General features: G+C 38.6%; 1 non-coding gene across 1 annotated transcript; it reads right to left on the reverse strand.

Annotated features, from left to right (window-relative positions):
- Positions 1-3015: 3015 nt before the first annotated feature.
- Positions 3016-3119, reverse strand: LOC116578623. Its single transcript, XR_004280990.1, has one exon. It is a non-coding gene; the product is annotated as a small nucleolar RNA U13 (small nucleolar RNA).
- Positions 3120-22840: the final 19721 nt, after the last annotated feature.

A 22840-nucleotide genomic window follows, 5' to 3' on the forward strand; every position in this document is an offset into this window, starting at 1 on the left:
GGGGCTTGAACTCATGATCCTGAGATCAAGAGTTGCATACGTTAAACCTTCTGAGCCAGCTAGGCAACCCCATGAGTTTTCTGGTGGTGCTCGAGGAACTGCAGCTTAGATAATGACTGGCAAGTAAGTTTTACATATCAGATAATTACATATTAAGTTAAGTTAGTGCTTTAACATATATTATCTTGGAGCATGATTGAATTAATCAGTAGAGTTCACTCTAAGACAGAAATAATAGCTTTACGGTGTAGTCTGAACTGGTTTGATACTTTCAGCAGAACCCTCCCATAAGGCAGGCAGCCTAGATGTTTTGTCAAGGGTTCCTGCCCCCTGCTAACTTTGACTTGGGTCATATCTCGCAGTTCTATCTTTATCTTGCTCTTGGTCTTGCCTGACTTTTGTATAGATTCTTCAACTCAAAGCGGGCTCTCAATCTTCCCTCCCGTCTGGATGTTTTAGGAGTTCCCTGCTTCTCCAGTCTGCTCTCTTTGAGATATGGTCATTTGAAACTTCAACTCAGACCAAGCCCATATAGAGCTTTCCTCAGGCTCTGGGTTTTCTTGGATTCTCACTTGTCCCAGGTTTCCAGGGCTCCTACCTGGCATGGCACTTCCAATAAGCCAATAAGGCACATGCATTCCTTTACTGGCCTTCTTGCCTTTCCCTCTCTCAGCTTGCTCTCCAAGAAGAGACTCCTTAGCCAGTGAAGTTGCCTGGGCCAACTCCCCATCTTGACTTCTGGCACCCTCCTGTGGCCATGGGTAGGTGTGCCTGGGCCAGCACTGAATTTCAGATTTGGTTCTCCAAAGCATCCCCAGGCTTATTTGTGCCTACCAGTGACAGTTAAAAGGAGTTTAAATGGGTTACATAGAAGTCAAGGGTAGACTTAAAGATCAAGATCTTCCTGCTAATTGATGGCTAAGTTTGGATTCAAAACCAGCCATGTGACTTAGGGCTCATACTTTCTAATCACTAGGACTTAAAGTCTCCGTAGAAAACTGGGATGCTCAGAGCCCATGTTTTCTATAATGCAGACAAAGATAATCTGTAGCAAGAAGAAAGAATAAAAAAAATAGAAAGAAGGTGAGAATAGAGGTAGAGGTACGGATCTAAGAGGGCTCGAGACCTAGCTTCCAGTTGTTCTTAAGGCTCAGGAACACCCATGTCATTTTCCAAACCTGGTTGTTTCATCAGATACTTAAGTCCTTCCAATAAACCACCCCCTGCCGCCTTCTAGTTCCATTTGATGTGCTTTCTGCAACTCACAAAGCAGAAGTCCTACTAAAACAGGAAACAGAAGACAGTCTAGGTATTAATACTTGGAGCAGCATTAGCGATAAATGATCTCATCTATGCCAGGTTCTTTTGATTGCAAGAAACAAAGATTGAGTCAATTTACTAGAGCCAAGTTACTCATTACTCAGAGACAAATCAAAAGAAGGGCTTAGAAGAAAATATGCGTGCACTAAAACCCGAGTAAATTGAACCACGAAGGCCTCAGGAAGAGTTGAAACTGCGTCAGTAGCGCTGAGGAATAGCCACCCCCTCGCCTCTCAGGGCTTCTTGGCTTCTCCGTGAATCAGCACCACTCTCTCTGGACCAGCCTTCTCAAATGACTCATCTTACAACCGGCTGCAAAAGGAGCACTCCAACCCCTGCACTTCTCTGGCCCTCCAGTTCCAGCACATACCACAACTGTAGCGCCCCTTTGTGTCTCTTATTGCAGGTTTCCAAGAGAGAAGATTTCACTTCTGCTTTTCTTTTTAGATCGAAGTACAGGAGGCATAAGTCATGGGGTATAGTTTGTGATCAGATGTCCAAATAGCTGTGGTCATGGTTATGTGGCCTACTGCCCATCCAGTACGGTCAATGGGTAGGGATTTTACTAGAAAGGGGTGTGTGCAGGCTAGTAATAATTGGCATTTCTAATCAAGCCTACTTAAATGTAATTTGAACTCTTGCCAGTAAAAAAAAAAAAAATTAAACACGATGCAAAGACCCATTCCCTAAAGACCCTCTCTAATTATCTCAAGTTGGCAAGAGAGTTCGCCTTCTGGTGTTCGTAAGCTTGTGTGCTATCCTCTACCTCAAAGTGCACCTTCTTCAAGTTCCCAGTCCCACCTGCACCTGCCCTAAACACTCTGCATTGAGCTAGACTACTCCACTCACTTGGGAGTCTATTAATTTTTTTCTCCCCTTAACCACACTAAAGACTTTGCTTAGTAAAGCATTTTGAAGATTTAGAAAGTGACTGTTCAGTCTGCTTAGGATTTATATCCCAAACAGATGTGCCAAGAAGTCATAGGAATCAAACTGCTGTTCTGTGAGCAGAATAATATATTAACTTGCCTTTTAGCAGTTTCGATTACACAGCTGTACAAATTGCAATGGAGTCTTCATAGCTAGAGTTGCTTTTAGCAAAAGCACATCTTCTTCAGGATGGAGGTTTTAACATAGCAGGCATCTTGAGGGGCATGCATCCTTGTAAAAGACTTATTATTTGAGAGAAATTCATCTAGGAAATTGAGATATGGTAGTACTTAACCTACCTTGAGGAATACTCTGCTTTTCATCATAATAGCTGAGCTGGATATTATTTCATGATGAAAATAAGGAGCTCCTAAATAATGGTTCCATCGTCTTACACTTTCAGTCTTTCTGAGCCTCAGTTTTCTCAACAGTTAAATCACGGTATCAGTACCCATCTTATAAGGTTGTTGTAAGGAGCCAATGAAAGCTTTATAAATAGCTTAACAAAGTGTCAACCATAGTAAGTGCTCAACAAATGTTAGTTACCATAATTATTACATTTTGTTTCTCACCTTAGCAAATTAAAATGTATTTTTTAACAGTTTCTCATTTTACCCTTTCAACCTATGGGTAGGTATGATGCTAAGTATATCCCCATTTCATAGTACAATTAACAGAAACAGGTTAAATAATTCAGGGTAAGTAATTTTTTCCAAGATAACATAGACAGTAATTCACATCTCTGGCTTCTTTTTATTCCCCCCACATCGGACAGGTCATGTGCAGAGGTCGTAACAAGGTTGGAGGGAGTCACATGTTACACAAATACGTGAACACCCAATCATCAAGCTTATGAACTACAAAAGGATCCCACATCTGTGACTTCTAATTGAATATTCCTTCTGCACAGAACTGTTAAGTTCTGTGACAGGGACTTTAGTGAAAGGAGAAGGCTAATATTATACTAAAGGAAGACTCCTCCGCAACTTTCATCTAAGAATTGTTACTCAGGTAGAAATATATGAACCTCTACTTCTGGCAGCCTGGAAAGCTAGATGACCTGAGAGCCCACTAGCTATGATACAAATCCTGATTTGAATCAAAACTAATATGCGCTTAAAAGTTTTGCTGGATTTTGAGTGCCTGGGTGGCTCAGTGGGTTAAGCCTCTGCCTTCGGCTCGGGTCATGATCCCAGGGTCCTGGAATCGAGTCCCGCATCTGGCTCTCTGCTCGGCAGGGAGCCTGCTTCCTCCTCTCTCTCTCTCTCTGCCTGCCTCTCTGCCTACTTGTGATCTCTCTCTGTCAAATTAATAAATAAAATCTTAAAAAAAAAAAGTTTTGCTGGATTTTGATGAAAGGGATCAAAAAGAAAAAAAAAGTGAGCTCAAACAAGAGCAGGGAGTAATAAGCAAACATAAAAGTCTGAGTTGTCATGGGCAAGTACCAATAACGGTCCAGGTCAGGGAGACTGAGCTTGGAGGCACAGTGCAAGGTGTGGAAATCACACCTGAAATTCCTTCCTGCTTTGAGTCTGGTTTTGCAAGAGGAGCTTCAGAGATACCTCCTCAGTTGCATCTCAGATCTCCTCTCAGAATCCAATGCAACTATTCTCTACAGTAAAGCAACTCCCAATTTGGGTCCCTGGGATTTCCATAAATTAAGTTCGAGAAAATATAAGCTCACAATTTTAAAAAATCACCAACACATAAACCACCATGAGTTTAGATCAACAGAAACAACAAGCAATAATTCATAAAAGCCGAAGGACTGGAATTGGAGTTGTCATTTGCAGATTATTAAATAACCTTTTATGAACCATTTAAAGAAATCAAACGTGGATCAAAATCTATCTAGAAACAAGAAACCAGAAAGATTAGTAAAAGAACCGAATATTACTTTTTGGCCTTATAGCTATAGATTTTGAAATTAACAACTCAGTAAATTAAATCTGTTAAAGACAGGTTTAGTGACCTGGAGGTTATATTCAAAGAAATTACCCAGAGTGCTAACACAGAGTACAGCAGACAGAAAATATGAAAGAAGGGTTAGAAGACATGGAGGGTAAAACAAGGCTTAACATGTCTAATCAGAGTTCTAGAAGTAAGGGAGAGAGAGAAAAGGAGAAAGTCCATATTGAAAAAAATAATGGCCAAGAATTTTCCTAAACTGACTAAAGATAAATCCACAGATAGAGAAAGCACAGCATATTTCAAGCATGATAAATAAAGAAAAATCCACACCAAGACATATTGCGATGAAATGGCACGATACCAAAAATGAAGACCTTAAAAATCCCAGAGAAAAAAGCCAGGGCACCTACAAAGAACAAACAATAAGTTACCAGAAGATCATTAAAAAAAAAAAGGAATATTACAATAATCTATTAGTGCTCACAATACCCTCGGTAGTAGTTACTGTTATTATTTCTATTTTAATGAAAGGAAATTCTGGCTGAGAGAGAAAGCCCATGGTCCTACAGATATACAGCAACAAGGATGTAGCTTAGAAATGCAAGAATGAGTAGAAAAGTAGGTCATAAAACACTGCTTCAGCCATATGCAACAACATATGAATCTTAGGACATAATCTTAGGATGAATCTTAAAAACATAACACTGAGTGAAAAAAGCAGGTGGCAGAAAACTATATACAGAATACCATTTTTATAAAGTTCACAAACAAAACTAAATAATATATTGCTTAGAAATGCATACATGCATGATTAAATTATCTTAAAAAGCAAGAGACTAATTACTATAGACTGAATGTTTGTGCCCCCCCCCAAAATTCATGTATCAAAACCTAATACCCAATGAGAGGTGGAGCCTATGGGAAGTGATTAGATCATGAAACCAGAGCCCTTATGAATGGGATTAGTACCCTGATAAAAGAAGCCAACACCGCTCCCAAGTAGTTCCTTCCACCACGTGAGGTTACTGTGAAGAGATGGCCACGTATGAACTGGGAAGCGGGCTCTCATCAGATGTGGAAGCCCACCATGCCAGCACGCTGAATTTGGACTTCCAGCCTCCATTAATATGGGAAATAAATATTTGTTGTTTATAAGCCCTCATCTGTGGTATTTTGTTATAGGAGCCTGAACAGCCTACAACAGGACAATACACAAAATTTCAGATAGTAGTTACCGCTTCAGAGATGTAGCAGAAGAGTGGAATGAGAAGAAGCACATGTTGCAGAAAGCAAAGGCTACACTCTAATTCTTAGACTCGTGGTAAGTAACAAGTATTCATTTCATTGCTGTATGAGCACATGTGACTTCTATTCTTTTGCATGCATCAAATGTTACATGATAAAAAATAAAATTGTCGGGCGCCTGGGTGGTTCAGTAGGTTAAGCCACTGCCTTCGGCTCAGGTCATGATCTCAGGGTCCTGGGATCGAGTCCCACATCGGGCTCTCTGCTCAGCAGGGAGCCTGCTTCCCTCTCTCTCTCTCTCTCTCTCTGCCTGCCTCTCCGTCTACTTGTGATCTCTCTCTGACAAATAAATAAATAAAATCTTTAAAAAAAATAAAAATAAAAAAATAAAATTGCCAAAGGACTAATTTTTAACTGGATTTTTACAATATATTTAAAAACCACTGGTTAATCCTTCTGGCTGATGGTTGAGGGATATAATCAGCCTCTAGAGTTTAATTGCGAAATTTTTGTAGTGAATCACAAAAAGGCTTCCTGCATAATTAATGGAAGACAATGATGGAAGTCATTCCTGGCTTGAGATTTTAAATTCTTGGTCTTGTATTTTCTCTCCAAATAGAACAGTCTATTCACACAGCTCTAATAGGTGTGCTATTTACATCATTTGTATGGCTATCTTTAACCATGCATTTTAGATGGTAAAGAATAATTTCAATATAAGAAAAATATGTTTATAGAATACATTAGAAAAAACGTTTCGCTTTGTGTTTTAGGTCACATAATTAAGTTGGTAACAAATGAAAAATCTGATGTCCTTTTTTTGGGTAGTGGGATTGTAAAATATGAATTTCAATTTAATTTAATTCAAATTTAAATTTTGTGAACCAATTTTCTCAGTTTTTTTTTAAGGCTTATTTATTTGAGAGAGAGGGCACACAGGTGAAGGGAAGGAGCAGAGGGAGAGAGAGAAAGAGTCTGAAGGATGGAGCCCGACTCAAGGTTCAATCTCAAAACCCTGAGATCATGACATAAGCTGAAACCAGGAGTCAGATGCTTAAAGGCACCCCAATTTAAAATGCTTTATCCTATTCTCTGTATTTCCTGCATACTTAGTAGTTTGTGATTATCATTAAAACATCTTTGAGTTGGATAAATCATCTGGCAAAAAAATTGAGTTTTACATATTTTGGGTGGTTGTGTGTGTTTAATGCCATAATAGAGATCTATATAATCTTCTCCTAATTAAAGTTCATAAACTTGACCTTCCCTCAAGAATTTCCCCCCAATCTCAACATGTCATTTTATCTCAGTACAGGAAAGTGCTTCCTAAACATAATACATGCAATTTTCCCCTCATGAATGAAAAATGAAGATTGTTTTCACAGGAGTAAACCAGCCTAGTAGTTTATTAAGTTTAATGCATTATTAACTGGAAGACATGATTTAAAAGATTTCTGTATAATTTTTCATTCCTTTGAATAGTAATACAATCTGATATTAATACTATAATTTCCTAGAAAAGTAAAAAGGATTTCCCCATAGGTAATTAAGATAAGCTTTCAAAATGCATCCCTATTGAATACGTACTTGCTAATATGTCAATTTCAAATCTTCCTTTTACGGTTTTTAAAAAATTCATTCACTCATTTATTCATTCATTTTAAGTAGGTTCCATGTTTGAACTCATGACTCTGAGATCAAGAGTCACATGCTCTACTGACTGAGCCAGCCAGGTGCCCCCTCATTTTTTTCAGTTTTTAAAACTGATGTTCATTAGCTTAAATATGTTTTTTAATGTAGAGTTGACTTTGGTATTTGCAAGGCATTTGTCCAAAGGCCTTTATGGTTCCTCAAATTTAAAACAAACAAACAACAGCAGCAACAACAAAAATAAAGCTCTATGGCTTAAAACTTGATCTACGTAGACAAAAATCAGGTTGCACGGAGAGAAGCAAAATACAAGAGAGCCAGAATCTTGACAGTGCCCCTGTACCCAATGTCACTGCCTCCTGAAACCTGGCTGCCTCCCAAGATTACCCACATAATAAATTCCCTCTTTAGCTTTAAGTTACTTCAAGTTGGTTTCTGTTATCTTCATCAAGAGTCCTAATACACATAATTATGCTGAACATTTGGTAAGATATATAATTCATTCTGTTGTATGGACCCAGTGATTCTCAGTTAATCTTTCTGATACCTTACTGGTATCACGGAGCTAAGAATCCTTTTGCGAAAGAAAGGTACCTGAACCAATTGGATTCAATCTGACTTTTGAAACAGGATTTCAGGGCTGAAGGAGCATATCAAGTAAAGAGCATCTCTTACAGAAGGCTGCCCCTTCTTATTTGGGTGGTCCACAGGTTACAATGTGCAACTAGATTTAGGTGATAAATGAAAAGAGTAAAAAGATTTTCAATATACCAGTCCTCTGTAATAGAGATAGTAGCTCTTTCTTTGAAGCCTAATACTGAAACCAGATGCTTAGTTTTATGACTTCCTTCTCTCAAACAGTAAGATAAGAAGAAAAACATACATAAGTCAGTTAGTGTTATCAGGAAGTGATTATTAGTTTTGTTGAAAACATAATGCCTTTGGGGCTTTGAATGAAAGTACTAATTTAAACCATTCCTGGAATGAATAAATATTCAAAAAGAGTGGTATATAAACTCTGCATGCCTCAGGCTAACATAAGTATTTATGACTCTCTCGTGTGTGTTCTTCTTTGGAATTTTTCTCTTTCATCTGAAAAGTGATTCTTTCACCTGCATACCCTTTAGGAATCAAATTTAGATACAAAGCAGTGACAGCTTGGATCTTGCCCTCTGTATAATAAATCAACGGATGTAACTCCTTTCCATTAAGAACAGCTCGCTAATAACCAAGTAGGCATGCTTTAAATTAACCTGATATACAAGAGTCCAGTCAAGTTGTAAATCTATGGATTACAGTCTCACCATATCTAACTCTATATTTTGTAAGAGTCCCTTAAAGGGTGTACATTTGGTAATTAACATTTTAACCACATCAGGATTGAAATTACATATAGTGTCTCAAAATCCTCTATAAACTCCTCAGAACAAGGAATGTCTTTCCTATCTTTTTACCTCTATCAGCTGCAAGCTGGGGTGAACTGGAGAGTTGTTTAGTAGTGTATGGAGTTGGATTAATAACAGTAATGGGAGAGTTGGCCAGAAGTGAATAGATGAAACAACATGGGAAGAATGTGGTGCCAGGCTTAGCAAATGAGCAGAGGCCAAGGGTAAGGAAAATATGGGCTGGACATGAGGGCAAGTATGAAGCAAAATTTTGTTCATACTGAAATACAGTCATATCCAGGATATGGAAACTTGGAAATTTCTTAAGACCCACTCTTTTGGGGCTATGTGGTTTTCAGGACTGGGTTTGATCGGCTTAGAGAATCAGAATGGCAATGAGGGGAGATAAAGGAGGAGGTACTGCTATTAATTAAAGATTCATGATTGAGCTGCTTGAGATGAAGTGAGGATGTATATGTATCTCAATCACAAATTCACGTGTGCAGGAAATACAAGTTTGTTTTCCTATAACAGTTTCTATTTTAAGTTTCCATTCCATCAGGTGTATCAATCAGAAGATAGTAAGAAAACAGAAACTGCTGTAGGTGTTTCAGGCAGAAGGGGATTTAATACAGGAAATAAGATGCTTAACTCTTTGGAAAGAGCTGGGGAAGCAAACTGTTGAGTATGATGTTAGCTGTGAACTTGTCATATAACCTTTATTACGCTGAGATGTTGAGATACGTTCTTTCTATACCTAATTTGTTGATTTTTTTAAATCATAAATGGATTCTGAGTTTTGCTAAATGCTTTTTCTGCATTTATGCATAAGATTATGATTTTTTTAAGAAGATTTTATTTTTAAGTAATCTCTACACCCAATCTGGGCCTCAAATCCACAACCCCAAGATTGAGTCTCATACTGTACTGACTGAGCCAGCCAGGTGCCCCCATATAATTTTTATCCTTCATCCTGTTAATGTGGTGAATTATATTCATTGATCTGTGTATGTTGAATAATCCCTGCATCCCAGGGATAAATCCCATTTGATCATGATGTCTGAAACCTTTCAATGTGCTGTTAAATTTGGTTTGTTAGTATTTTGTTGTGGATTTTTGCATCTTTGGTCATCGGAGATACTGGCCTGTAATTTTTTTTTTTTTTTCCCTCGTTTGGCTTTGGTATCAAGGTAATGCTATCCTCAAAATAAGCTTGGAAGCATCCTGTCCTCTTCATTTTTCTGGAAGAGTTTGAGGAGGATTGCCATTAATTCTTTAAATGTTTGGTCAAATTCACCTGTGAAGCCATCTGGTTCTGGTTGGGAGGTTTTTTACTTACTGCTTCAATCTCTTTACTTTTTACAGATTTGTTCAGATTTTTTTATTTCTCCATGATTCAGTCTTGGCAGATTGTATGTTTCTAGGAATTTATCCACTTCTTCTGGTTGTCCAATTTGTTGGCATATAATTTTTAGTAGTCTCTTATGATTCTTTTTATTTCTGTGGTATCACCTAGAAGTCTCCTCTTTCATTTATAATTTTATTTTAGTTCCCTCTTATTTTTTCTTAGTATAGCTAAAGACTTGTCAATTCTGTTTATTTGTTTAAAAACTCTTCATTTTGTTAGTCTTTTCTATTTTCTTTATAGTCTCTATTTCATTTTTGTCTGCTCTAATCTTTGTTTCTTTCCTTCTGCTAACTTGGAGCTCAGTTTGTTCTTTTCCTAATTTCTTCAGTGTAAATTGTTTACCTGAGATCATTCTTTTTTCTTTTTTTCTAAAGCAGGCATTTATTGCTATGAAATTCTCTCTTAGAACTGCCTCTGCTGTATCTCATAAGTTTTGGTATGTTGTATTTCCATTTTCATTTGTCTCAAGATGCTTTTTTATTTCCCTTTTCTTCCTTGACCTATTGGTTGATTAGGTCAACATTTCATTTCCACATATTTGTGAATTTTCCAATTTTTCTCTTTTTGTTGGTTTCTAGATTCATATCATTGTGGTGAGTAAATATACCTGGTATGATTTCAGCTTATATTAAGACTTGTTTTGTGGTCTAATATATGATCTATTCTGGAGGATGTTTCATGTGCATTTTGCTATCCGTTAAAGAAATTACTCTCTCGGGAAGGACTTCAAAGGTACTAATAAAGAAAATCTTGTAAATGAACCCACTAGGTTTATTATAAAGGGACAACTATTGCAATCATCTTACTCTCTCTCTCTCTTTCTCTCACCCATGTATCTCTCTAACTCACCCCACTTTTGCCAGCTCTACCTGCAGCCACCACATCCAGACTAAAGGGTCACAGAGCAGAGTGCCCCAAATCTTCTTGTGATGATGACAGCAGATGGGGGCGGCAAAGTCAAGGTATAGTAGAGAAGTTAGGAGAGAAGTAGAAATTCTAGACTGAGGGAAAGAGCAGGTGTTTTCTTTTCTCTTCCTTTCGAGGATATTCCCCGGAGCAGATTCTACATTATGCGGTCCTGGGTGCCCACCTTTTCCCCACAGGACAATGAAATTTTGGTACCCTGCCATCCCTCTTTGTTCCACCTTCTTCACAGCTCTGTTGTTTCTCTTAACACCCACCCTCCTGTTGCCAAAAACTGTTCTTCTTTTTGGGGGGACAGCAACAGAACAGGTCTTTGGAGCTGCCCCTGGAGCCAGAGGTGTCCTGTCCTCTTCTCTTTCACTTCAGTTACAAATATTAAAGGCCATTCATGGTGGGAAGGGAACTAGGAGGACCCTAACGCTCTTGTTCAGCCTTCGAGATCTAACTCAACTCAAAGAATATGTCCTCCTCAAACCTTCTTCCGACCACTCTTCCTACCTCACCTCACCGTTACCGTTCCTTCAGCTAAACTACCCTCCTCCTGAAATTCTGAAATGCCATTTACTTTTCTTGTACAGAATTGATCACCTTAAACCTTACAATACCCTTTAAGCCCATGCCCTATCTCCCTTGATAGAGATTGGGGGACCATGAGCACTGTTTGGGCAGGGTCTACATCTGAGTTATATCTGTGTCTCCCACAGCACTTAGCACAGTGCCTTTAGCATAGCAGATGCTCAGTAATGTTCAGCAAATCAACCACTTGGCCCTGGCTCCACTCCCATAGCAATTCACCTGAAGTTTGAGGGTCTGTGCATGCCATTGCAACTCCTTTGCCTACTTGGGAACTTCTCGCTGTCCTTTCCCTCCCTTTCTTTATTCTTTACCTCTACAACAATTCTCATTGCTTACTCTCGCTGCCCAGCCCCATCTCCCACACAATTGCCCCTTCAGAGATATACACTTGCAGTAGCTGCTGATCTCTCCCTTTACCTCCTGCTCTTTCTGATGTTTAAACATCCTTAGATCTATTGCTAGACTGCCCTGGAGGCTCACTGTAACCAGATTTCACCTGTTCAAAAATGACAGGCAGGATGGCCTCAAAGTATAACTTGCTCCCAGTTTCACCCAGCCCTGGAGAGAGCAGCAGTTCTTGGAACTGAGCCCAGCATTAATAACCTGGTGGAAAAAAGAGACAAGAGTAGTACCTGCCTTATAATCATGGTGCATTAGCCTTTTTATGTAAGTAGTTTTTCTTGTAAGAGGCAAGACCTAACTTGTTCTAGATATAAATCCATATAATAAGCCAGATTCTACTGTAACAGTTACCCATTTGATGATCTCAAAATACGAAATTTGAAGTTATAAAATATGCTTATGAGGACTGAATACACCAATTTGTGTTTTTCTAGCAAATGCCTACACTTGATCTTAGCCAAAAGGCCAAGAAGCAATCTAGCAAAGGCCTAATACACACACACGCATGCACACACACACACACAGTTTTTTTTGTGGTTTTTTTTTTTTTTTTTTTTTTTTAGATTTTCTTCATTTATTTGATAGAGAGAGAGACAGCAGGAGAGGGAACATAAACAGGGGAAGTGGGAGAGGGAGAAGCAGGCTTCCCACTGAACAGGGACCCCGATGTGGGGCTTGATCCCAGGACCCAGAGATCATGACCTGAGCCCAAGGCAGACAACAACTGAACCACCCAGGCCCCCCCCACCCCTTTACTCCCCTCCACACAGCTTTTAAGAGAAATTTTTCTAATCATGACGCTGTACTGTAATTAGAGGGGAAGTATCTGCCACATTCTACTAGTGAGATTCTTGGGCTTGGAGAGGTCTGCTGATGGGTTCGATGGCCTACAGCAAGAAATTGAATCTGGCTAGATCACTTTGCATAGTAAGTGAACTTTCTTTGAACTCTCATCTCTCACTTTCTTACACAGGACATGTTTCTTTGAAATCTCATCTCAGCTGCTTATATGTGACACCTAAATTTCCATTTTTTTTCCCTTCCTGGGAAGAAAATTTTTAAAGATTTTATTTATTTATTTGAGATAGAGAGTGAGAGAGAGAGAGAGAGAGAGAAAGCATGAGCCAGGGGACAGAGGGAGAGGGAGAAGCAGACTCCCCACTGAGCAGGGAGTCCGAGATCATGACCTGAGCTAAAGGCAGATGTTTAATGGACTGAGCCACGCAGGCATCCCCTAGGAAGAAAATTTTTACCAGACAAGGTGATGTGTAAGCAAATACACTGCACATCAACACAACTAGAGCCGACAGTACTAGTTGCCCACCCCAAATATGTTCTCTCCTTCTTCCCTACTAAGAGGACCCATATATTATTGGAGGCATCAATATACCCAGCAAAAAGAACAGCTTCCCTTAAAAAACATACAGCTTCATGACTACATTCTGGACAGTAAGGTAAAAGCAAAAATGTTATGAGGGACTTGAGGACAGACTACTTAGAGGTGAACTTAATCAGCTGGGGTGCAGTCCTTTAGCCCTTCCTCTTTTTTATTGGCTGTAATGTGCATGTCACAGCTGGGTTTCTAATAGCCATCTTAAACCATCACTTCACAAGCAAAGCACAAGAATGGCTAATCTATAAGCTAAAAGGAACCCTGATGTCTGGTAACTATGGTGCTGCCAAATCAGCCCTAAATACATACCTCCTTCTAAACCTCTTCCGCATGAAAGAAAAATAAAATACCATATTTAAGTCATTGTTATTGTGAATTTTGAGTTCTGTATGTGTGAATCTAATCATACCTGATAAAATAACACTAGTAAAAAAAAATTTGTTGAGTTCTAAACAGGTGAACTAGGATGTACTTAAATCTTTCTTCCTCTTGGGATGCCTGGGTGACTCAGTGGATTAAGCCTCTGCCTTGACTTGGGTCATGGTCTCAGGGTCCTGGGATCAAGCCCTGCTCAGGGGGGAGCCTGCTCCCCCCCCTTTCTCTGCTTGCCTCTCTGCCTACTCTTTCTTCCTCTCAAATCATTATAAAGTGACTGAAAACCAATCTATTTAATATTTAAATAATATTCTTTACCTATAAGGGTGGAGTGATTATAAGATACATGAGGAAGGTTATGGGATGCTGATAAAGTTTGTATCTTCATCAGGTGTGTTCAGTTTGTGAAAATGCATTGAGATATTTTTAAATGTGCACTCTTTGTAAGCATTTTATATATCAGTAACAAGCTAAAAAATATATATACATAGTAAATCAGTCTCTTGTGTGGAATTATTAATCATAATAGTTAGGATTAAAGATTTTAAAAGATCAAGTCCTCAGAGAATTGTGAAGATTAAATGAAATAATGAATGTAAATAATTCAGTTTTAAACTGTCGAGTCCATGCATCCCATGAATATTTTGGGGGAACTTACTGTGCACCATTACTATTAGGGTCAGCTATAACCATTACTATATGATATAATTGTTTGCTTATTTATGTTCCTCCCAAAGACTAATAAGCTTTATGGGGACAGGGACTATATTGGTTTTGTTCACATTGTACACACAGCTCAACACGGTGCCAGGCAAACAGCAGCTCCTAAAGTAATGAATAACTGAATGAATATGTTATAGGTTATATAACCTCTTGCAGCCACTAGAAGAATGTACTTCAGTTTCAAACTGATGTAGAAGTGATCTTTTAGAATTCATTCGTAAATTAGAAGCAATCTAAGGCTCTTCAGCATCAGTATTAAATCAAGAACTACAAGTAAAAATTCCGGCAATTCTCTTAACGCTTCAGAAATCATGTAGTCCAAAATATAAGAGGATGAAAATCATAATGCAATTATCACAAGAAACCATCAAAAGCCCTTAACTACACTAGTTAAAAAGACTGGAACAGATTAACTTCTTGATATCATAATGAAAATGCAAACACTATGACTAACACATACCATATCAAAATAGAATACTTTCATTGCATGGCAAGAGAGAAAAGATGTCTGTGTTTTAAGCAATCAAAGAACAAAATTGAAAATGCAAGCAACTGGAAAATGGCAATCCATAGAAATTCCTTGTTAAAATACGGTAAATGTAGGACTATAAATTTTCTATGTAATTTAGAATATTCTCCTTGGTGGTTAAAAAAAAAAAATTTGTCTAGATTTCAAAAGGAGAGAAATATCAGTTGACATCTATAGGAGACCTATTTTGGGGGTGCATTCCCAGCCCACAATCCTTTCTGTGAAAACTGCTTTCTTCACAAAAGGGCAAGCTTACACAACCAATTCTGTCCCATAACACTCCAGCCACAACTTATCGGACAATTAGAGGACTCTTCACCTAAGTTGAACCTATCAGACAGAATCTTTCTCATGAGAATCTGAATTAGCAGGTTTTCTTATTTTTTAAGATTTTATTTATTTATTTGAGAGAGAGAGAGTGAGAGAGAACGTGAGATGAGACAAGGTCAGAGGGAGAGGCAGACTCCCCGTGGAGCTGGGAGCCTGATGCGGGACTCAATCCCGGGACTCCGGGATCGTGACCTGAGCTGAAGGCAGTTGCTTAATCAACTGAGCCACCCAGGTGCCCTTTTTTTTTTTTTTAAAGATTTTATTATTTAGTTGAGAGAGCAAGTGATGCAAAGTGAGAGCAATAGAGAGAGAGTGACAGAGCATGAGCTGGGTGAGGGTGGCAGGGGCAGAAGGAGAGGGAGAAGTAGACTCCTGGCTGAGCAGGGAGCCTGATTTGGAACTCTATCCCAGGATCCCGGGATCCTGATCTGAGCTGAAGGGAGATGCTTAACTGACTGAGCCTCTCAGGAGCCCCCTGAATTAGTAAGTCTTAGTCTGCAGGTAGTGGTGAGCTCCAGAACTGGAGGGTCAACTAGAGTTGGGGCTCAGGTTGGCACCAAGCCTATCTGAAGTTTCACAAAAAGCCAAAATTATGGGGCAGCAGAAATCGTACATAAGTAAAAGAAGTCTGCTTGAAAAAAAGGAAAATGGAATATAAGTACAAAAAGTACAGAAGCAAGGCACCATGAGTAGGGTGCAGGGTAGAGGAAGGAGATCTGTTCCTGAATTTTAATTTCCTATGATATCTGGCTGACAATGTTTCATACTTTTTAAAATCATTAATCAATTAACACCTCATCTCTCTCCAGTGTCCCCAACCCTACTTTTTTGGAACAAATATTTCTTCAGCATTGACCATTTGTCAGACACTGTTCTTTGCATCAAAGATACAGTAGTAAATAAAAAAGAAAAAAATCATATTATTGGGGTCAAGTGGGACAATTACAATGAACATATAAACAGATAATTATAACAGACTAGTAAATGCAGTGACATAGATAAATGCAAGATATTATGAGAAAAGAATACCTTACTTGGCTTAGTGTTACTCTGAATCAACGTTTTATTTGAAATAGCTTGAGTCAAGTTTTGTATCTTGCAACCAAACGAACAAAAACAACCCCTGCTTGAACATCTTATTTAAATACATTTTTTAAGGTTTTATTTATTTATTTGAGAGAGAGATCACAAGTAGACAGAGAGGCAGACAGAGAGAGGGGGAAGCAAGCTCCCCACTGAGCAGAAAGCCTGATGTGGGACTCGATCCCAGGATCCTGAAACCATGACCTGAGCAGAAGACAGAGGCTTAACCCACTGAGCCACCCAGGTGCCCCTTAAATACATTTATATTGTTCCCCCTTAACCCCCACCCACAAGGAATGGTTAACCTACCTAGGTTAGAATTTAGGCCCCACCACTCATCAGAGTATGACCTAGCTCATATTACAGAACCTCTTTGTGCATCAGTTTTTTCTTTTACCTCACGGGATTGACTGTGAAGACTCAGTGGGTAATTCATATGCAGGGCTTTAGAAGCATGCCTGACATTTGATAAGTACACGGCAATTGTCAGTTGCCATTATTATTGTTTTGTTGCTGTTGTGACCATTATGTTCATCTTATGTTTGCTGCAGTTTGAAGAAGTTTCATCTGGGAAAGGCAGGGTGGCAGTATTTGCTTATACTGATTGTCATGCTTAAGGTCTGGTCCTCAGCATACACAGAGACTAGTTAGGGTTAGTCATACAGGTAAGTAGGTATTGCTATAGAGATAGAGATGTAATAGTTATTGTATCACAACAAATTTTATTGTCAAATAAATAGGGAATTCTGGTGAAGCCACTGGCTCTACTGACTCCGCTATCAGAGATCCAGGCTAACCACTCTTCCATGAACATAATCTATTTACAAGCAGACTACAGACTTTTTTTTCTTAGTAATAACCTCAAGCCAGGACTCCTCCAGGTGGGTATTCATAGACCATTTGATTGGATTTTGGGTGTGCCCAAATCTTCTAACTAACTTAACAGAGATTTCTTAGATCTGTCATTCCTGCTGATGGGTGATCTCATCCATCAAAAGAATTTTTGAGTTTCTTCTAATTTTGTTTCTCAGAAGGAAATGTTAACTTTAGCTTTAGCCTTGCGATAATCCCCAATATGAAAGATCATGTCAACCTTTTAAAGATAGCTTTATGCCATTTAAAGTTACTGTGTGCTTTGGCCATAATAAAATGAACTAATATTCCTGAAGATGAGTTGAGTCTAAAATTGTCTCCCTCCGATCTTCTTGGAATCCTTGCTATTTAGACATCTCCAGAGGAACAACTGCTTAAAGCTTTGACTCGTCTATATGAGAGAGAGTGCTTGGCACTTAAGTATGCTTTAATAGCTATCACTCTACAGAACAGATGTTTGTGTGTTTCGTGGGCATCATAAATATTAAGAACGATGTTATATGGCTTGGAAAGCACTTCCCATTAATTGTTAATGCTCACTATGTGGATAGAAGAGGGAGATTCCTTGGGGGAAAATCAAGATACATTTTTATGTCTAGCATTACTGTATTTCAATTTCAAGGCAGAGGATGAAGAGAATTAGTCACTGATTTCTTGAATATAATATGAAAATTCTAATTAATGTAATGCTTAGTGTCCCTTGTTCCTTATAGCTCCATAGTGAAATATGTAATATATAACTATAACAGAGGTGTGATGGAAGAAGGCAGAGGTGGATGTAAAGACAAGTTTCACAAGATTACTCAGTGATTATGAACTCAATCATTAATTAACCTTTCTGAATTTCGTTATTTAACCTATAAAAAAGAGGCTAATGTTACCTATCTCATAGGGTTGTTATGATACTTTAATAAGAAATATATGTAAAGATCCAGATCAGTACCTGGATTCCAGTTAATTTTGCTCTGTTGTCAAATTAGAGATGGTGAGTGCTTGATGTGGACTATGCAACAAAAATGGCCAGTGTGTATCTAAATTCTTTGAGTTTTTGGCAACTTTAGATTGTTGAAGTTTTCTCATATAGAAGGCTTTGCCCAGGGGTACCTGGGTGGCTCAGCCAGTTAAATGTTTGCCTTTGGCTCAGGTCATGATCTCCAGGTCTTAGGATCTACCCGTGGTCAGGAGTTGGGCTCTCTGCTCTACAGGGAGTCTGCTAGGTTCTCCCTCTCCCCTCTCCTTCCCCATCTCACCTGCTCATGCTCTCTCTCTCTCTCTCTCTCTCAAATAAATAAATAAAATAAAATAAAGAAGAAGTCTTTGCCAAGTAAGACAACAGATTCTTCACGGATATCCCACAGGAAGGTCTAGTGCCTACTGTTCTTTCCTTGTTGACCATGACATTTTTTTCACTCCTTTATTGAGGGACCACTAGAATCATGAAGATGATATGGTCTCTGACCTGAGCACGTTCATAAACTAGATGAGAACAAAGATGCAAAAACAATTCCAATATCATGTGATAAATATTATCTCTAATCAAGGCAAGGTAGAGGGCTGTGGAAGGACAGAGGAAGCACACAGTTCTGTTTAGCTGACAGACATAGCTATATTAAGAAATGAGAAATTGAGGTACCTGTACCAGGCAACAAAACATATGGGATGCTATGAAAAACAGAAATGTGCTAGTTAACTCGGGTTTCTGTACAAAACTACTTACCTTCCTGGTAAAAGATAATTTGGTCTTGCTACCACCAAAGAAAACAATGCTTTCATGTGAAAACTAAAAACAAAAAACAAAAAAACAAAGACCTTCTCTCTAGAACTGACCTATGTCTGTTGATTAGCTTTGCCATGAGCAGCTGCAGATGAAGTCAACTGAAATTCTGAAATCAAATCATGCATAACACCAAGCTGTTTTTTCTGGAATGAATTTTAAACTGTTGAACAAAGCCTAAATTTTAAATTCTTTGGTATGTCTCCCAAGTAGTCTGATTCAGTAAATTGCAAAAGAAAATAGAAACGAGAACAAGAATTACAGAAAAGTGAGATTTCTTTTTTCCAGAACATTGACTCTACTTTGGCCAGTGGGAGTCAGCCTTTTTTTTTTTTCTCTTTTTTTAACTGAATAATAAAAATATTGTTGGAGTGCCTGGGTGGCTCAGTGGCTCAGAAGCCTCTGCCTTCGGCTCAGGTCATGGTCTCAGGGTCCAGGAATCAAGCCCTGCATCGGGCTCTCTGCTCAGCAGGGAGCCTGCTTCCCCCACTCTCTCTCACCTGCCTCTCTGCCTACTTGTGATCTCTCTCTCTCTGTCAAATAAATAAATAAAATCTTTAAAAATATATTGATTTCTCCCTAGCCCTACCTAGCAAATGTTGAATAAATAATTTTTTAAAAAAAATTTTTAAGAAGTTCCAAATGATTAGTCTACCTAGGACATTTTTGTGTCTCAAACTTTCCCTGGAAGAGGAATAGAATGGGAAAGGCATCACAGAGGAAGTGACTTTTGCTACTTTGGAGGATAAAATTTGTTTGGGAGGAAGAAGAGAAAAGAAATGCTCTCTCTTCCCCCAGATTGCCCATATGAAGGTCTCTCTCTGATTTCCTACACATACCGTTTTCTCTCTTTGGAATAGCTTCTCCTGCATCTGTCCATTTCACCGTCATGCTGGTGAGGCACAACCATTTGTTAGCATTTCTTAGAGCCTTTCCCAAATTGGCTAACCCACTGAAATAACTGCCAAGGTATTTCTTGGCACATTATTTTGACCAAGGGTTATTAGTTAGGATTCCTATGTGGTATTGGATGTTTATTAGGCTTGGGCTTGTGTAGCTTTGGAATATCTGCATCCAGGAGAACAATGTAAGGAAAGAAGAAAATATGGCCATTAGCATAGGAATCTAGTTAGTTGTTCTTTTAGGTATCAAGAAGTAGAATCCAGGATTCTCTTTTCTTGAGTTTCAAAGTAAGAGTTTCCCTTTAAATCCTAAAGTGGAGAAAGTGCCTCCAGGTACTAGTTGCTATAAGCCCATTACTCCATAGAAAGAAATCAAGGACTAATGGTTTAATGTCTAATGGTCTGAGTGGGGTTGCTGAGCACCAGGCTCTGTCTTCTCCATGTCCAGCCAAAGGCTGAGAATAAATGCAAAACCTAGAATTTGACTACAGCCATGTTCTACTTCCACTGTAAACCCTGAGTGTGCACAGAGGGGTTCATTCCATACCTCTATGCCTTTACACTTCCTTCATGCCCCAGCTAGGTGCAGATATAACTCTTTATACTGTAGGCCCTGGACCCTCCCCCAAGTAGAGTAACTTTGTATCTTCCTAACTCCTGTCTTTCAACTTCAAATATGTACATGAGTACATCTGTGTTCTCTGCACCTTGGAAGGGCATGAAAGTAAGTTTTATAATAGTCTACAAGGAAAACTGGACAATGAAAGGGGCCCTTTAGAATCATAGAATATTAGTCCTCTCAGAGGATGTTGTTCAGCCCCTTCATCACACAGATGGGTAAACTAAGGTCCAGTCATAGAGCTTTTCAGTGAAGGAACTAAGACTCATATCCAGGACTCCTCATCTGAAAGCCTTTTTCTCTCTTCCACCTTAACTTCCATATGAAAATGCTGTTGTAGAAATGTAATCTTTGAGCTAGAGAAACCATTTTTGAGAAACTCATGGAATTGCCAGATAAAACACAGGTTGCCACTTAAATTTGAATTTCAGATAAAAAAATAAAAATTGTTGGGCACCGGGGTGGCTCAGTGGGTTAAAGCCTCTGCCTTCAGCTCAGGTCATGATTTCAGGGTCCTGGGATTGAACCCCGCATCATGGTGGGTAAAATGGACTCTGATCTCCAAATATCAGGGATCTGTGCTCTGATCGTTGATTATTGCTTCTGATCATAAATGTGCAGATAATGAATCTGTGGCCCTTATTCTTGCACACATATATCCTGTTGTTGCAAGCCATCCCTCTCTGGCTAAAATGATTTCTGGCTAAAAGGATTTAAAGTATCAGTACCTTCTTCTCCCCTTAATTTTTCTTTTTAGCCCTTTTGGTAGCCAGACAGTGAAGACTAAGATATTCAAAAGCAAACCCATATACAGAAGAAATTAGAAAATCATCATGCATGCCCAAAGGAAGGTATAAGCTAAGACAGTATCTGAGAAGACCTTAAGTTTACATCTCAGGCTAATCCTTGGCACAGACAGAGCCTACAATAATAACTCCTCCCTCTCCCACCCCCAAAACTAGAACTTGAAACAGCAAACCCTGGTGAAGGAAAAGAATCTGATTTCTAGAGTTACCACATTTTAGACTATTAAGAGTATTAGAGTATTAGATCCTATGTACAAAATCCACAAATCATACAAAGAAACAGCATGATATGGCCCAGTTAAAGGAAAATAAGAACAGCAACTGTCCCTGGAAAAAAAAAAGCCTGATGGTGAATCTACTAGACAGATTTTAAGACAACTGTCTTCTTTCTTTTTGTTTGTTTTAAGATTTTATTTATTTCTTTGATAGAGAGAGACAGTGAGAGAGAGAATACAAACAGGGAGAGTGGGAGAGGGAGAAGCAGGCCCCCCACCTAGCAGGGAGCCTGACATGGGGCTCAATCCCAGGACCCTGGGATCATGAGCTGAGCCAAAGGCAGTCATCCAACCAACTGAGCCACCCATATGCCCTAAAACAACTGTTTTAAAGATGATGAAAGAACTAAAGAAAGATGTGGAGAAAGTCAAGAAAATAATGTATAAAACAAAATGGAATATCAACAAAGGAGAGAAACCTTAAAAGAAACCAAAAAGAAATTCTGGAGTTGAAAAGTACAATAATTAAAATGAAAAGTTCGCTAGAGGGATTCACAAGCAGATTTGAGCAGGCAGAAAAAAGAATCCGTGAACCTGAAGATAGGACAATGGAAATTTTTGAGTCTGAGAAACAGAAAGAGAAAAGACTGATATGAACAGAGCCTAAGGGAACTGTGGATTACCATCAACAGGACCAACATATGTATTATGGGAGTCCTAGAAGAAGGAGAAGGAGAAAAAGATAGAGAGAATACCTGAACAAATAATGGTTAAAAACTCCCCAATTTCATGAAATATGTGAATATAAATGTCCAAGAAGCTCAATAAATGCCAGGATGAACTCAAAAGACCCACTCCAAGATTTATTATAATTACACTGTCCAAAGACAAACCGAATCTTGAAAGCAGCAAGAGAGAAGTAATTTGTCACGTACACGGGATCCTTAATAATATAATCAGCCTTGGAGGCCAGAGATAGTGAGCTGATATATTCAAAGTGCTAAAAGAAAAAATCAACAGTTAATGAAGAATCCTACATTTGGCAAAACTGTCTTTTAAAAGTAAGGTAGAAATAAATACATTCTCAAATAAACAGAAACTAAAGAAGTTCATAACCACCAGACCTGCCTGCAAGAAATACCAAAAGGAGTCCTACATCTTGAAATAAAAGGACACTACACGGTAACCTGAAGCTATATGAATAAATAAAGATCTCAGTAAATGTAAATACATGGGCAAATATAAAAGCTGCTATTATTAAAACAATGGTGTGTAACTCTACTTTTTGTTTTCTACACAATTTAAGAGACAAATACATTAAAATATTGTTAGTTTATGTTTTGGGATACAAAGTGTATAAGATATAATTTTATGACATAACAAATGAAAGAGGTAAGGACAGAGTTAAAGGTGCAGACCTTTTATGTGTTATTCAAATTAAGCTGGTATAAATTCAAACTAGAGTGT

The sequence above is a fragment of the Mustela erminea genome, chromosome 18 (assembly GCF_009829155.1).
Source record: "Mustela erminea isolate mMusErm1 chromosome 18, mMusErm1.Pri, whole genome shotgun sequence".
Lineage (NCBI taxonomy): Eukaryota > Metazoa > Chordata > Mammalia > Carnivora > Mustelidae > Mustela > Mustela erminea.